Source organism: Erpetoichthys calabaricus, chromosome 4, assembly GCF_900747795.2.
Source record: "Erpetoichthys calabaricus chromosome 4, fErpCal1.3, whole genome shotgun sequence".
NCBI lineage: Eukaryota > Metazoa > Chordata > Cladistia > Polypteriformes > Polypteridae > Erpetoichthys > Erpetoichthys calabaricus.
Window position 1 is genome coordinate 32,854,928 of NC_041397.2, and position 15,848 is coordinate 32,870,775.

The following is a 15,848-nucleotide window of genomic DNA, read 5'->3' on the forward strand; positions in this document are numbered from 1 at the left end:
TTTTTTTTTTGTACTCTTGTTACTGACGATGTTGTGATCTTCAGTGAGTCAATGGAGGCTCTGATTGGGGCTCTCGAGAGACTGTGTGAGGAGTCTGAGTGTCTGGGCTTGCGAGTGTCCTGGATAAAAACTAAGATCCAAGTCCTTTAATGGCCTCTTGGGCACAGCCATCAGCAGTGTGTCTGTCTGCGGAGAGAGTGTCGACCTTGTCGAGAGGTTTACTTACCTTGGCAGTGATATTCATGACTCTGGTGACTCTTCCTATGAAGTCAGTAGACGGATTGGGAGAGCATGGGGGATCATGAGGTCACTGGAAAGGGGTGTGTGGTGCTCCTGATATCTATGCAAAAGGACGAAGGTCCAAGTCTTTAGAGTCCTGGCGTTTCTTGACTTGCTATATGGTTGCGAGACATGGACGCAATCCAGTAACCTGAGATGAAGACTGGACTCCTTTGGTACTGTATCTCTCTGGAGAACCCTTGGGTACCGTTGGTTTGACTTTGTGTCGAATGAGCGGTTGCTCATGGAGTCCCGAATGAGGCACATTACCTGCATTGTGAGAGACCGTCAGTTACGGCACTACGGCCATGTGGCTCATTTTTCTCCGAGGGTGATCCAGCTCGTAGGATCCTCATTGTTGGGAACCTGAGTGGCTGTACCAGGCCAAGAGGTCGCCCACATAATACCTGGCTGCAGCAGATAGAGAATCATTTCCGGAGGGTGGGACTGGACATCGTGTCTGCCTAGGGGGTTGCCAACTGGGATCCTGAGTTGTTTTGTCATGTAGTGGGTACAGCAACGCACTGTACCAGTGCATGCTCCCCAACTTGCTTGCTTGCTTTGCTTGTTACTGTATGGTTTCCATCACTAACCACATTCAAAGCTGTAAATTTTAAAGCGCCCTGTACAGTGCTATCTATAGTGTGACGCTCACCATAACACAGTGTACCCTTATGGTTTTCAACCACACTACACTTTCCAGCTTGTGAATAACAGAAAATATGTGTGATTATTTTTATTTGTTTCTTTGTCTAAAAGTTTGCCTCATTTTTAATTTATACAATTGTAGCCAGACAAATTTTAGCAGGCAAAGTACAAAAATGTCAAGACGGCTGTGGAAGGACCGCAGCCTGCAGCTTTCACAGCCGATTCTTTGAGAAGCACTGTAGCAGAGTCAGGGGCTGGAAGCTATAAGATACATTAAGATCAGCAGCACAAGCTGATGACGTGCAAGGAGAGAAAAGCCGCCACTGCACAGGATCATCGCTGCAGGGAATGTCAAGCTGAGCGGCATGCAGTCGCGGTCTGGACTCCTGTCTAAAGAGAGGGTGGGACTTCCAAAGATCCCACTCAGAGCAGCCGTGGTAGAGTAGAAAACATCTCCATAACAAGAGCGCCTGAAAAAGCAGGAGAGAGCCACTGGAGTCACAAGGGCATTCATTCGGTCTGGATTGCGGCATCAGGAGGAGTGCCACTCAGCTGAAAAGTCAGCCGGCTTAAGCAGAGGTACACTTTTACCTGCTTATTTTCTGGAGTCGTTGCATTATCGTTTGGTAGTTTATCCTTTCCCTGTGTGAGATGGTAGCTCTTAGACATACTTGTTTTTAATACTGCCGTCCTGGGGTTCATTTGACAGCTGTGTGATATTCAGGTAACTGCACGTGTCTCTGTGCCGCAAGCGAGTAGTCAGCTGTCAAGTGTTTTGGAAATATTGCTTAAGTTCTTAAAGTGTCACCGGACTAAGTAGCTGTAGCCATTTTAGCAAGCAATGATTCCAAAGCTTAATCCACGTCTCACTTGCCTTTGGTGCAGAAGATGAAAAGCAAACCTCACCAAACTTCAAAGCTTCACTGTAAGAAAAGGCTGATTGAATTGCACTGGAGTCATTCTAGTGGCTTCCCAGTCTACACTTCCCCCACCATGGAATTGAAGTTGTTTCACATTTTTGGGACCATACAGAACGTGATTGATGCAAGATAGCTTTTGTGGTCGTGTTCCGAGAGAAAGTAATGCGTTCTTTGAGGAAGTTCAGATTTAGAGGAATGCAGACCTTATCTTAAAAAAAAAAAAAAGAGTTGTGTCCAAGTCTGTAAGGGAAAAGTTTGGCTTTGGAAGTTAAAAGTTAATACTTTTCTCACCAAAAAAAAAACTCTGCACTGTACCCCAGGATAGATGTCAAAACATTTTAGCATGTGTGGGAAAATGGCTCTCGTCCAACGTCTGGAATCATTTATCTCCAGCCTGAATCCTGCAAATGACTGTTTTATGTATTTTACAGAAACGTCTGCTGATTGATTTCATTTACATGGATGGCTGGCTGGCCGCAGGCGCAGTACTTCGAGGGTTCTGGAAAATACACGTGGGAGTCTTTTATTTCTGTGGCGCAGCTCTGTTTTGCTTTTGAGGCGCAGTGAGCGAACAAGAGCAAGATAATTTTGACGTGCTGACAGTCCAAGAGCACCTGGACTGTCCAACAGCACCATCGGCTCGGGACTGTGCTCTTGCTAGTAATGGATGCCTCATGGGAGTGTGAAGGCTGGGGAGGGCATCAATTCATTCTTTCCTTGCACGTGCATCTTCATAAAACTGCCAAATGCTTCGGGGTGTCTGAATCCCAGTAACATGACATGCAAGGAATGCTTTTATTCTTTTATTAAATTCCACCAAAAACTAAGTACCTACTCTAGTTTTCAAGGGGCTAGGGCCTATCCCAGTGGTATCAGGAACAAGGCAAGAATCAATTCTTGAAGGTGTTCCAGTCCATAATGCATCCACACATGCAGCATAGCGGGGTAATAGAGACACCATAACCAACTCTGAGGTAACTGGAGACATTTAAAAAATCTATCCATGCATCAGTTTTCAAACCTGCATAGTCCAATTGAGGGTGATGTGGAAGAGACAATTCCAGCAGCAGCAGGTCAAATAGGAACCAACCTTGAACAAGGCACCAGTCCATCATATAGTGCAATCATTCGTAAAGAGACGATTTAGAATTGCAAATGAATCCAACATACCCAACTCTGAGAAAACCACAGATAATAATAATAATTCTTTGCATTTATATAGCGCTTTTCTCACTACTCAAAGCGCTCAGCAAATGCACGTTAAGGGCCTTGCTGAAGGGCCCAACAGAGCAGAGTCCCTTTTGGCATTTACGGGATTCGAACCGGCAACCTTCCGATTGCCAGTGCATATCCCTAGCCTCAAAGCCACCATTCTGTCCTGAAGATGAAGCAGACATGAAGAGAATGTCTATCTGCCCAAATCCATCAATTTTTAAACTCATTTTGTACAGTTCAGGTCTGCAGGGTCCACATATTATCCAGCCTGTATTGGGCAATACAAAAACCAACATTAGTCTGGGTGCCAGTTAATCTCGGGACACAAGTACAGTAACCATGCCAGGGCCAGTTACCCAAATTATCAAAGAAAACCAAACAAACACTAAAGGCAGGTCCAAGTTTCAGGTTGTCAAAACATGGACCTTAAATGTGCACCTTAATAAGATTTCGTACAGGTGCTAAAATTTAACATGTGCTTCAGTTTTCCTCCCACATCTCCAGATCCATCCAGGTGAGGCTAATCCATGATTCCAAATTGGCCTTGTGTATGGGTGATCGGGCATAAATGGGCGCAGCAATGAATTTGCCCCTTGTCCAGGTTGTGATTCTTGCCTTGCCAGAATAGGCTCTGAATTTGATTAGATGGGCTTAAGAAAGTTATTTTAGAGTTATACTATTATAAGATGACCAGCAGGTGGCAGCAGTTTAAAAGTGTGACATCTTCCACCCAAGCCTATGCTAACCCACTAGGCATGAAATAAAATTTAAAAAATCCTCTCAGATAATATTTGGGGTTTCTACAGAGAAATAAGGAGTGAGTCCTAAACCATTTTTGTAAACTATACTTCATTTTACCTTTTAGCTAGTTGCTTCTTCTATCTATCTATCTATCTATCTATCTATCTATCTATCTATCTATCTATCTATCTATCTATCTATCTTCTTTGTGTATGTAGGGACAAAGAAAAATGTACCGCTTTTGAATGCACTTCAGTGTCATTAGTTCTAGTTAGTGTTACTGAAGGAATTTAAATTACTGGACACTCAATATCATTTGTAAATTGCTTCTAATATGAAAGCTTTCACAAAAATTAAATGATAGAACAATAATATGTACTGCATATATACTGTATATATATATATGTGTGTGTGTGTGTGTGTATATAATATATAAATATTTTTTTTAATTAAACTATCATATACATTTGAGCAGCACTGTAGTACAGTGGTTAACAGTGCTGCTTCACAGATCCCTCACCCGGGGCTTAAATTTTTATATTCTCCCTGTGTCTGCATGAATTTTCCACAAACATCTCCATGGATGTGCTTGTTAGATGGATTAGTGGTCCTAGATTGTCCTCTTTGCCCATGTTTATGTGAGGGCATGCATAAGTGGGGCCTGAAATGGCTCAGTGTTTTTCCCTCCTGCGCCAAGGGCTGCCAGGACAGGCTCCAGCTCCCTATGACTCTGAATTGGATTAAGTGGGTTTGAGAATGGTATGATGCTATCAGGGGTCCTCAGTTACGGTCCTGGTGGGTCTCAGTGGCTACACGTTTTCATTCCAGCCAGTTTCCTCACTGATAATTAATAATAATAATAATTTTTTGCATTTATATAGCGCTTTTCTCACTACTCAAAGCGCTCAGCAATTGCAGGTTAAGGGCCTTGCTTAAGGGCCCAACAGAGCAGAGTCCCTAATGGCATTGACGGGATTCGAACCGGCAACCTTCCGATTGCCAGTGCAGATCTCTAGCCTCAGAGCCACCACTCCGCCCTGATAATGAAACTTGGTATTTAACTGCATGACTTGTTAGCGCGTTCATTCATCAAAAGATTTAGTTACGCCGTAGATTAATTACAGTCCTTGAAGTCCGCAGCGGCTGCAGGTTTTCACAACTACTTTCTTAATTAGAACCCATTTATTTACTACTAATACAATATGTTTTTCAGGTTTAATTTTAGTTATCTTGCCTGTTACAATTCAGAATGAATAAATACCTTTTTTAGTTTTTAGCAGCTGCATTTAAGCTGTAAATGTTGCCTGTTTTAATAGTTAATAATGAAATGTAGATAACCAATAAACCAGCAGCTCTCTAGCTGATTTGCTTCCTTTTAAACCTGTGCATGCACACCATGAAATATCTGTGTTAAAAAACTGAGAGAAGGAGTTTGGAAGGAGTATTGAGTTTAAATCTGTTCTGGTCCACAAAACACATGGATAATGTTCTCAGGGAAGGAAATTCTACAGTACAGTTACAATTTCTTTTGGATGAATGAAAGCACTAAGAAGCCAAATAGTTAAATATACCAAGTTTCATTATCAGTATGGACTGTCTTCTAATTAGGAAACTAATTGGAAGGAAAACCTGCAGCCACTACAGCCCTCCAGGACCGTGATTGATTGTTATTATGTAAATTTCTGTGTCTTTCATGGGGTTTATAAAGTCTAAAATCTCTTATACTATAGATAAACACACTTTAGGAATGGCTACTTGTGTTAAGCTTCACAAAGCGTCAAAAATCAGGGCGCCTTATTGGTGTAGCTTCAGGCAGCCCAGATTGGGGTACTGAGCGCCAGTCCTGGTGGTCCACATTGGGTACACGTTTCCATTCCAACTGTTTCGTAGTTAGAAGCAGGGCTAACAGATAATGGATTATCTAAGGATTTGATTATATGGTTTGCTTATGCTTTCATACTTCCAAGACAAATCTTTGTCACATTGTGGATTTTACATTTTCTGAGAACATTATCCATATGTTTTGTGGTCCAGAACAGATTTGTACCTCTTTGTCCTTTCCTTTACTCTCATTTTTTTTCAAAACATTGAAATTACCCAGATATTTCATGATGTACATACATAGGTTTAAACAAATCACATTAGCTGGAGAGCCGGTGTTCTTTTGTCAGTTGTACCACATTATTAACTGATGGCTGGTTAAGAAAGCAGGCAACAATTAAAACAATTAAAACCTAAATGCAGCTTCTTTTATTATTGTCAGTCAGTCATTATTCAACCTGCTATATCCTAGCACAGGATCACGGGGGGTCTGCTGGTGCCAATCCCAGCCAACACAGGGTGCAACGCTGGAACAAATCCCGGGCAGGGCACCAGCCCACCATAAGGCACTCCCACACACACCCTCACACCAAGAACACACTAGGGACAATTTAGGATCGCCAATGCACTTAACCTACCTGACTACACCAGGGGTACTCAACTTAGGCTGGGCTACAGGTTTTTGCTTTATCCAAATTTTTAATTAGAACCTATTCATTTATAACTGAAGCAACATGTTTTTGGGCTTAGTTTTAGTAAACTTGCTTGTTACGGTTCACTACCCTTAAATGCCTATTTCATTTTTAAAATGCTGCATTTTTATTTATTTACTTTTCCTACTGTTAAAGTTTTACTCTGTTGGCCTAGCTCTCTTTCTCATGGGTGGGGATTGATTTGATTCAAACCTAGTTTTGCAAAATATGACTTTTATGTTATTTGATTTTAATAAATTCAATAATAAAAGAAGGGGCGGCACGGTGGCACAGTGGGTTCGCCTCCCGGGTCCTCCCTGCGTAGAGTTTGCATGTTCTTCCCATGTCTGCGTGGGTTTCCTCCCACAGTCCAAAGACATGCAGGATAGGTGCATTGGCGATCCTAAATTCTCCCTAGTGTGTGCTTGGTGTGTGTGGGATTGGCTCCAGCAGACTCCCGTGACCCTGTGTTAGGATATAGCGGGTTGGATAATGAACTGACTGACTAATATAGGTAGGTAACTGCTCAGAGTTTGGTAAGTGAAGTAAGTCCTTGCAGGATCATTGCAGGGCTGTCAATTTTCCTTCCTTACTTACGTAAGCTTGAGGATCCATAAGGGATTTTGATCACCATGTATTGCTCGATTTAATACCCTGTCAACTTAGTGGTACCACCACACTTAAGTGGTTGGGTGATTCTGAGGCTAGGGATCTGCCCCAGCAATCGGAAGGTTGCAAACGCCAGAAGTTGACTTTACTCCGTTGGGCCCGTGAGCAAGGCCCTTAACCTGCAATTGCTCTGTCCTGGGTGGAGTGTGATGCTATTCTGCATCCGGCCTTGCATGAAATTCATCCAGCTTGAATGGGAAAATTTGGGGGTTGGTGGCAGGATTGGCACTCCAGCCACCGTAAAAAAACTCACACTATACCAGTGTGGTGCTGAGGTGTCACCCATTGCACAGCTGCACTTGGGTCCCAATCCGGGTGGTTTGTTTGTGTGGTGGGTTTGGCAGTGCACTGTAATCAGTTTATGCTCCCAACCTCTCTTCTCTCAACTTAGTGGCATGCTTTTTAGCTCTAGCAGTATTCCTCTTTTTTTATATGCCAGCTGAGTGTGACACTTGAATCGGGTTAATTTCTTTATTTGTGTGTTTCTACCAGCTGGCACGGTGCCTTCATGATTAGCACTGGTGCTTTGTGGCTCCATAGCCTGGGTTTGGATCCCAAGTTAGTTACTGCCTCTGTATAATTTGCACATTCTCACCATATCTGCATAGATTTTTCCCTCCGTTTCCTCTCTCATCTTACACTAACGGATGAGATAGGTCAGTTGCCAGCTCTAAGTCATCCTTTTTGTGTTTGTACCTGAGTGTTCCCTGCAATGGACTGGTGCTTTATGCATTTTAGTTTAGTTGACAAATCTGAATTGGCCCTGTGTGCATTGAGGTCCCACCTTGCATTCAGTTTTACTGGGACATGCTCCAGCCCCTATGATCCAGTACTAGAATAAGTGGGTTTGAAAGTGGTATGGATCGTTTCCAATTACGTTTCAAAGCAGCATGGCCAAAAAAAAAAAGATTTGGCTTCACTGAAGTTAACATTTCTCCTCCGTTTGAAGGAAAGTGCAGTAAAGTATCCCAGAGCTCCAGGTGGTCGCAGACTAGATTACAGACTAAAGGGGAGGACTGGGGCCGAGGTGATGTCTTAAGATTAAAGGGCAAGTGTTGTGGAGCCTGCTGTGTGATGATAAAGAATGTCAGACACAGCTGCCTTTTCTCTGCGGTCGAACGCCAGAATGTTTCTATAATTGAAACAAACAGAAAGTTTCCTTTTATATCTGTGACTTCAATGTCAGATTGCACTAAGTTTGCTTTTTACTGCTTTTTTATCTTGGCTGTTGACTTCACATTATTTGGTATTTCTGGTGTTCAGTTTTAAAGTTTTGCGTCAGTTTTAATAGTTTCTAGTTTGATACTTGTTTTTGAGGGACTTCACCATGTTTAAAGATATCCAGCTTACCTGTTCACCTTATTCCTTCTCAACATGTGTGACTGCTTTTCACCTTCAAGGGCTTGGTTACTTTTAACTGGTTTAGATATTGCTGAAACCGTAGCCATGCTTTGATAGTAATTAATTCAATTTTCAAAAACTTTTTGGGTGCCCTGAGTATGTGCATTTCTGAAAAGTTTTAGATGAAAAGAAATGTTAGGCTAAACTGATTCAGAATGGGTTATGTTCCAAATTATTATATGCCACAACATTACCAGTTGGCTTACTTGAAAACTCCACTCATTCCAGTGTCTGTGCATGGAAAAAGAGAACATACATATATTCTGCTTACTGGAAATGCAGTGCCCATAATCTGCACTAAAAATGAATTGCTTTTATTGCCATAGATATACCTTGGAAGCACAGAAGTTCTTGTTTTCTGAAACTGTAATGGATTTTGCTTGAACGTGGACATACTGTGTAAGCTGTAAGGCTTTTTTTCCTGGTACCCCATTGGCCAGAATGTCAGGAGACAATTCTCTTTTTAATTATAAATACAGCTTCTGTTATTAAAGCAAATTTAGGAACAAATGAATGTATGAAATGGTTGTGGATAAATAACGTATGCTTTACAAATGTTGAACTTTAAGATAAAGCATACTAATTTATAATAAAGAAACAATAATTCCATTCTATAATGCTCCACTGTCGTCATTCATGTTCAGGCTGAAAGATGAAAATGGCGCAGTGAGACGAAGTGGAACTGCACCTGAGGATATACTGTGCTAATTAAAGTGAGATTTCTTCTAGTTTTCATAATTAGGGTGTAAATTGTTTGAGTATTTAATTCTCATTATCCTCTTTTCCATCTATTCATTATAGAAACTCAAAGTTGCTAGAACAGGGATTACACTCTGTTGATTTATTGAATGAACACACACTGCCTGTCACTTAACACCAAGACTAATTTTATTCTGCATGCTGCCTGTCGTTCTATGGTGTATTGTGCTATATGTTGGACTAGTCAAAGTACCCAGTGTTGCCTGTATAGATCAACAGGGAAAAATGTTCTTCTGGAAATTCAATATATCTAAACACAACCCACGATAACACAAAAAGACATTCTCTTACACAAAAATTGTAATTCAGCAAGACAATGAAACTGTTTCTTTGAGAGGTAAACTTTGTGCCTGCTGCTGTTGTCCACCATCATCCATAGCACACTTCTTCTGCCTGATGGGAATTGTTGTCCCTGTGTCAGCACTGTTTTTTGGGTTGCCTCACTCCCGGTATGACATGTAGACTGTACTGTAAGCCAGACCAATGGCAAAGCACATGCAAAATCTCATGAAAATGGGTTCAACCCATTTTTGCGTGATTATTAAACAAACAAACGGACAAACAAACAAACAGAAATCCAAATGGCTTATGATTTTAGTTTTATAGATAACTAGATGAAATACCCGGTGTTGCCCAGGAGGAAAATAAACTTTTTTTTTTAAATTGTTTGAGAAAAATATAATTAAAAAAAACACAACTTGACAGATTAATTTTTGTTTTGTGGTATAGTAATACGTTTTTGCATGAAGAATTTTTGAACACAAAAAAAAATGTCAATTAAATTAATATTATTATTAGATTGATTTAATTCTATTACAGTGTTACAATAAGAATAATGCAAGATGAAAATATAGTTAACAAAAACAAATATTAAAAGACAAACGAATAATGCTATGGATTTGTCATGATAAAACTATCGGTTGCTTTTACGGAGCACACCAGAAACGTTCTGAGCATCACCTGGATGATAACATACATACAAGACGGCAAGATTGTTAAACTGCTTTATATATAAGATTGGGGCTAATTGTTAGAGAGGTGTTCATTGGAAGGTGCTTTGTGGAATAATGTCTTTATTGTATTTATATTCTTATATTGTGGAATGTATTGCAGTTTGTGGGGCTCTCTGACACCCCCTTGTGGTTACTATTATCCACTAACTGGATAATAACATACATACAAGACCGCAAGATTGTTAACACTTGATTGTTCACAATGCAGAACCAGCTTCAGAGGTTGACCTTAAATTAATGATATCTTTGAGACTGGGACTATCCTTCAGTGTGGTCATACTGTATGTGAAGTTTGCACGTTCTTCTCGTTTTTAAGTAGCTTTTCTCTAGTTTTCAAGTAAGGTGGATGTTTTTGGTAAATTAAACAATCCTAATTGTCTGGAGTGATTGGAGTGTGTGTATGCATCAGACTGCCTCCCTTCTCTAGGGTTGGTTCCTGCCTTGCTCACAATGTTGTTGGCATCCCAATAATTGGATCAAATGTGTTTTCAATTAATTTATTAATGAATAAATTTAATTAAAATGTATAACATATTAAAGGATGCAAGGAAAATGGTTATGTTACACTTGGATAGCACCTTTATTTTAGGTGACTTACAAGATGACAATACAGTTCAAATTATATATGTGATTTATGGTAGTTATTCAGGGAACTTGAGATTGTTTCTCTTCTTCTCTAGAATCATAACTACAAGACCTACAGCACTGAAGTAAATGCATTTATGGACAAAGAACTCAACAGGGAGAAATAAATGAGGAAAAATTAAGCTGAAAAGAAATTTATTGAAAACTGAAATCCTGCAACACCCTTTTCCACATCCAAACAAGCAGTTGTCCACTCCAATTGCCTGGCCTCCTCACTCTACATTCCTAAAAGCACTCTCCCTACTTTTCATTACCTCGGTCCCTTCTTTCCCCAAGTAAGCTTTTACCTCAGCTTTTCTTCCAGCAACCAATTTCTGGTCTGAGCCGACTTTAACTTCTATCCTAAGGTCCTTCTAGAACAAATGCTAGAATCGCTTGCAGAGTCCGTGTCATTCCATGTTCATTTTTGGGGTAGAACTCTGTCTTATGGCACAAGGTATCCTGACATACCTTCTGTACTTTCTCGGTAGACGTTAAAGAGTGGAGTCTCTGAAACAGACTCCACACTCCCTGTTTTATTAAGTGGACAACATTGTCCCTATTCTCCCATCTTGTGACTAGAGTCTCTGCTTTGGAGTATGTTTCAGACACCAAGTTCTCTGTAGTGGCCTCTGGTATCCCTGCACCCCTGAGCCCTTCAGATCTTTTAGGCAGTTCTCAAAAGGAATATCCCCTTGGAGACATGTCTCTGCTAGTACCTACACCCCTTGTCTTTCTCTTTCTTCCTCCCATTGTCAGTTTCTTTCCAGAAACCACTCTTTCTCCATTTTTCATTTATGGAGTTTGATAGAGTCTACAACTCCCTAGCAACCCTTGTTTCCCCCATATAGGCAGAGGTATTACAGTCAGGTCAGCGTGGAGTTTTCCTTTCTCTGGAAATTTCCTGTGAGACTTTACTGTTTTTGATGTCATTTTGATTGCACCCCTCTCACTGGGACACTCTTGCAATCTGAGCACTCCCATTAATGTTATGTACAGTAGATAGACACAGATAGTTATTTTGCAGTATTAGTTTTCTTTTTAATTCCTTTAAAACAGACACCCACACACATAATGTACTGTACTAGGAATATTTTATCTATCATTAATTAAAAATCTGATTGGAATCATCGAAACTGACTTTTGTTGACAGGACTGAATATATCTGTATTTGTATATGATAATAAAAGAGGAATAGTAGTAATATATTCAGAAGAAAGTCGCCATGTCTGTCTTTAGATGTCTTGTTTCCCAATAAATCTTTGGTAATAAAACCTTGTGAGCGCTGCTGCTGAACCAGCTGTTCACTCTTTACTCTTAATAATGCTTTTTATTACCTGGATAGACTGGTGGTACTGTAGGGTACTAGGACTTTATAAAATGGGCAGCATCAGAAGCTGACAATGATCTGGGGCCCTAAAGCCTTATGACCTTGCTCCTTCTACATTTTCAAGTTTAGGCAATTTAAGGATATATTTTATTTTCAGTAAGTCTGAGTCTTAGCTGGTAATATCAGGTGCCAGGACAGGGTGCAAGTCCATTATTAAAAGTGCTGAGCTTAAGTGTTCACTCAAAATAGTAGAAGAGTTATGTCTTCTGGCTCATTTCTCCAGTGTCCTAGATTGAAATTCCATTGCTTTCTGTTGTGGACGTCCGAGAGAATGACAGGTTGTGACAAAGATATATGTTGGGACGCCAAGCCAGTCATCCTAGTTTACTTCCAAATAATAAGCAAAAATAAACAAATGCACTATTGTATGCCTCCTTAGGTTCTGGGCAATGTGGTTCTACAAGGTAGCAAAGGAGCTCCATCTTTCCGGTTGCTCAGTCATGAAGTGATGCCTCCAACTGGTCGGTGGTGCTTTTGTGGCCCACAGCCCAGGAGGGGTGAAGTTAGTTGCCCTCAATGGGTGGTTTCTCAGTACCATGGGGAAAAGGAAGACAACATAGTTAGTAGAAGCACCCCCTCTCACCCCGTGGTGGAACTACATACCTGGGAGGAACTGAGAGTGACCCTCTGACAGACATGCATGACACAGTCTATGTGGAGTTTCCATGTTTTCCTGCTGTCTGCATGGGCTTCCCTCCTGTTCATGGTAATGGAGATCCAGTGCCTCCCAGCAGCTTTGGGAACAAGAAGGGAAGCAACTCTGAACAGGTCACCAGCCCATCGCAGGGCACAATCATTCACACACATGCACACAACTGGCCTAACTTGCGTGTCTTTGCAAGGTGACAAGAGAACCAGAGAAAAACTAGAAGCTTATAGTGAGAGACCACTCAGTTGGAGCAATCGCGCACATGATGCCACGAGGGGTAGTTCTTGAATGAAAGTGAACTGAGCCTGACCTTAGAGATGATTCTCATGTCTATTACAGAAGTGACCCTAGGATTGGATTTAAAGTCAACACAGGCCAGAAATTTGTTTGAGTCAAGGGTAGAACTTTATTGTACAGTCATAAAAGTAGAATAGTTAGGTCTGCTGCTTCATGACCCCAGTGTTCTAGAATTAATCCTACCTCACTTGCTGTCTATATGGAGTTCCTCCACATTGTATGAGTTTCCCTACATGTGCTGTTATTTTCCTCCCACATTCTTATGCCATGTGTGTCAGGTTAATCAGCAGCTCTAAGCTGATGTGTATGAGTGAAGAAGCCATACAGTATGTGCCTGTGGTATACAGTACATGGCTGGTTCCTGCCTTGCACCTGATGCAACTTGGATAAGCTACAGCTTCCTTGAGCTTGAATGTGATTGAGCATAAAAGACTTTTTCAGTGTCACTTGTTTACCTAGGTCAGTGTTTGTTTTTTCTTTTTTAACTCTTCTCTGTTTTGTGTAATTCCTTCAAATAATATTCCACATTCTGTTTTTTTGCTCTTGTTTTTAAGAAATAATTTTCCACACCTCACAATAAACTCTGTTTTCTGTAGAGAAGGAATAAAACTCTAAAATACAGACCTTGATGTGGTTACAGTCTTCCTTAAAAATCTCACCTAATAATGAATGGGTTTTCTGTTACATGCCACAGATGCCATCGCCAAGCAAACGGAGGTGACTCAGATCGAGTGGGGTGTGGTAAAGGGCAACAAAGGATTGATAGATGTTTGTAATTCTTTGTGGGTTGTACTAAATATGTCTTAACTGCAGAATACAAGCCCGTCTTATTTGCATCTTCTTGTATTTTTAAGTTTGATTATAAGTTTTTGTTACTTGCAATGGATCGCCCCCCCACCCCTGTACAGGAATTGTTTCTGCTGTGCATCCAAAACTACCAAGAGGGGCACTGGTTACCTACAAACCTGAAACTGAGTAGATGGGGGTAAGAAGAAGGTTAGTGGATAGAAGGTTTGTTATGAAAGAGAATCTTTATAAAATATATATATTGTGTCCAATATCCATCCATCCATCCATTATCCAACCTGCTATATCCTAACTACAGGGTCACGGGGGTCCAATATACAGTACATTCCAAATGTAGTATTTCTATTGCATTTCTATTATATTGCATTGAGGATTACTTGTATTCTGTTCTGTGTATTGTATTGACCCCTTTTTTTTGACACCTGGGACTACCTGGGAAGGGGTCTCTCTTTGAACTGCCTTTCCCAAGGTTTCTTCCATTTTTTTTTTTCCCTACAAGGGTTTTCTTTTCGGATGTTTTCCTTGTCTACTTAGTGAGTCAAGGCTGGGGGGCTGTCAAAAGGCAGGGCCTGTTAAAGCCCGTTGCGGCACTTGTTGTGTGATTTTGGGCTATGCAAAAATATATTGTATCGTATTTATTTTGAATTATGTCCACACCAGTCTTCAGGATAGCCTAATATGCCATTAGCCACACTTCAAAAGGCACTTCTGCATAGGACACCGGACAGTCAGCAATATAGCATGTAGTCAGCACTGCAGTTTTACTGTACTGGGAGTTTATTTTTTCCCTCCAGGCATTTTTCCAACATTTATAGTTTACAGCAACGGAAAATATGTGCTTATTTAAAATTATGGTTGAACTGTGGCAGCTTTAGACCTAAGCTTGAAGCACGAAAACTAGCCTAATCACTATCTGGATAGAATTTGCACGCTCTCCCATTGTCTGTGTGGGTTTCCTCTACTTTATCTGATTTTCTCCCACATTCAGCAGGCACTGTTTTTCAGTTAAATGTTTTATTAGTATATGTGGGCGTGAGCGTGTCCAGTTATAAACTAGAGTCCTCTGTCACACACAGTGCTGCCTCAACACTGCACTAAAAAGATAAGAGTTTAGGTAACTGAATGGATGGGTAAAGCTTGTTTTGTGTAAAATGTGTAATTCTTGACATTTTACAACTATTATTTTTTTCTGTACTGAATAGCCGTGGGAGCAAATTAACTCTGAAAGCCTGGTTGAAGTAGAAATTAGATATCTCCCAGAGTTCCAGAAGCCTCCTCATAATTGGTAGTGTCTGTTCACTGAAGACGGCAGCCGCAGTGACCGCGTCATCAAAATGACCCTTCCACCTCTCCCATGGGAGTCTGAGCCCTAGAGGTCAGAGCCGAGGTGCGCCACTGTCTTCTGCTCTCAGCGAGAATGACACAGGAGGATTTCTGCGACTGAAGCCTTTCACTTTTGACCAGAGAGAAACATTTTTCTTTGGTTTTACAACATTACTGTATAAACAGCTCTCAAATGTCCATTCCCATTTAAAGAACTCATCTAATTTTTTTTTTAATATTTAATTTCCTTATATTTTGCTATAGTTGTTATATTTAACTCTATAAAATTCTACTTATTTTAATATAGATTATGCAGTAAATAAAATATTGATGTGTTTCCATGTGCCAGTGCAGCACATTGAGAAAATCCACCCATTCCTTTGTACAATCTGCTCACCCAGTTCACGGCCACTGGGAGCCGGAGGCAACTCTGACCAGGTCACCAGCCCACTGCAGAGCACATTCACACACATACACAGATCTGGCCTAACTTACATGCCTTTGTGATGTGCAAAGAATAAAACTAGCAACCCTTAATGATACCCTACTTATTAGGAGTGTTGACATTCATGGAGCCATAAGGGGAAAATAGATAGATAG

At 40.8% G+C, this 15,848-nt stretch overlaps 1 protein-coding gene across 6 annotated transcripts in view; it reads left to right on the top strand.

The window, feature by feature from the left end:
• The window catches only part of stard13b (StAR-related lipid transfer (START) domain containing 13b), a 511,429-nt gene that overhangs the window by 386,489 nt on the left and 109,092 nt on the right, over window positions 1-15,848 (top strand). Inside the window, exon 1 of one of the 6 annotated variants that reach the window (XM_028799311.2) lies at window positions 1,207-1,506. The exons of the other annotated variants lie outside the window; for them this stretch is intronic. The gene's annotated coding sequence lies outside the window, so the exon portion shown is untranslated. Of the gene's footprint in view, window positions 1-1,206; window positions 1,507-15,848 lie in introns of those variants that run through there. 6 annotated transcript variants of the gene reach the window in all.